The sequence below is a fragment of the Phalangium opilio genome, unplaced genomic scaffold (genome assembly GCF_054372755.1).
Source record: "Phalangium opilio isolate 3A_F unplaced genomic scaffold, DU_Popi_V2 ptg000329l_1, whole genome shotgun sequence".
Classification (NCBI taxonomy): domain Eukaryota; kingdom Metazoa; phylum Arthropoda; class Arachnida; order Opiliones; family Phalangiidae; genus Phalangium; species Phalangium opilio.
This window is the reverse complement of record NW_028324226.1, coordinates 6539824-6541749: the sequence shown is the minus strand read 5'-3', so window position 1 is coordinate 6541749 and position 1926 is coordinate 6539824. Positions and strand designations below refer to the sequence as shown.

Sequence of the window (1926 nt, the reverse complement as noted above, 5' to 3'; positions counted from 1 at the left end):
GGTTACCCCTATTCACTGTCTATGACAACATAAATTTGACACATTTGGTGCGGAGCAGCGGAGGGCTGAACATATTCCCAACAAAAATACGAAGTTCAGCTCTCCGTCGTCTGCAACGGGGTCGGAGGGCGAAACCGTTGCAACTTGCAAGCCTTGCCTACAAAGAACTGGTTTGAACCAGTCATAAAAAATGCGTCACGCCACCTAGGCCAGCGTGGGAAATAAGGCGGTGGCAAAGGGCAAATGACCAGTTCAAGAATTGTCTGGACCAGTTTAGAAATTAAATCGGAGGGGGGTCAGTGGTCCACGGGACCACTAAGAAATTTCAAGGGTTACCAGAGTTCAGACATTAACTCAAATATTTTAATTATCCACTTCTTTAGTTTAGCAGACGACGTGCCCTGCAGCCCTGGTCAATGGTCATGGACCAGTTTATTTATTCCAGGCCAGAGGGGTCGCTGTTTAAAAAAATTCCTTATTTCCCACCCTGCCACCTAGGCTAGTAATATAGTTCACGACAGGGCATGACTACTAAAAAAAATGCCTTGACTACTAAAATAAATCGAAATCTGGGGGTTCACTAGTCAACTTGACTAGTAAAAAAAATGTCCCAAATATTCGTAAACCATGCGTCTCACTAGTCAGTGACTACTAAAAAAAATTGGGATAGGGGGGCTCACTAGTCAGGCTGACTACTAAAAAAATATCCTTATGTAGAGCCCTGTTCACGAACTCACGATCAGGTCAAAGGTCCACCGTTTCGTCTGCTACGCGTTCTGTTGCTAAAACGTGTTATTAGAGGGAAAGTGCGTTGGAAGTTGGAAGCATAGATGGGCACTATCATATCATTTGATAGTTTTACCACTTGATACGATAGAAAACTAAATCTGCCCCTATCAAAGTATCAATTTTGATAGTTATTTTCGAGAAAAATTTGAATTATAATGATCGATTGAGTTTGATAGCTTAGAAAGTGCACTCGAAGTTGATATGATTCATTGATTCGTTGAAATCTTCTAGAGAAAAATATCGATTCTTAACGTGATCTAGCTACTAACCCCATCTTTTAGAAATCATAAAAAATGATAGGCATTATTCCTTGAGAAATAAATTGATTCTTTGAGTGATTTTATTTGGCGACATCTGTTTTCTGATTTCATTTTAAAAATTATGTGCTAATCATTGATAGGCAATTTTGATAGTTATGAAAATTTCTGGAAAGATAAGTCGTTTTTTGAATGATATCGAAGTTTTTAATATATTTGAACGTTAGCAAGTGTAGGTTTATTCTATAAGAAGATTCTGTACTTGGTGGTCGTTATAACCCTCTCAAACAAATAAATAAAAATAAAATAAACGATGGTTCAACAGTTCAAACTGTGAAGACGGAGCTTCTTGTATATAGAAGCTCCGTGCTGTCACTGATGTGAACGACTACTCGAGGAGGAAGAGCGATTCCACGAAATCATCCAAACGTAGAAGTAGATAAATTAAAGTGTAGATTTTCTGATTTTTATTACCCACAGTTTTAATTGCAATTTTTGCCTTTAATTATTATTAGTTAACCGTTTATAGTAGATGGTTTAGATTAAATCAAGGGCGAATAATTTGAAAAAGTTTGGATAGTAGCTTTTGAACTATAGACAGTTAAAGTCAAACTTGAGAAATGAGATTATGGAAATTATATGAATATATGAAAATATTAGAAATTCTACAAAATCAGGAAATATCAGGAATCGATTAAACAGAGTAAAATTAGGTAGAGCCCAAATCAGTTTGATCGAAAACAATCAAATTTAAAGTCCGGAAATTAAATAATAGATTAATTTAGTCGTTCCTAAAGATTTCAATTTGATTTGATAGGCAAAAAATCTATCTAACAATGAGAGCCAATCTAACATATTGAAGGAAGATTTGATAGTTTCA

The 1926-nt window shown here is 36.0% G+C and overlaps 1 protein-coding gene across 1 annotated transcript in view; it reads right to left on the bottom strand.

Moving 5' to 3' along the window:
• LOC149610564 (choline/ethanolamine transporter flvcr2a-like) overlaps positions 1 to 1926 on the bottom strand; it is a 159344-nt gene that overhangs the window by 95898 nt on the left and 61520 nt on the right. The window lies entirely within an intron of this gene.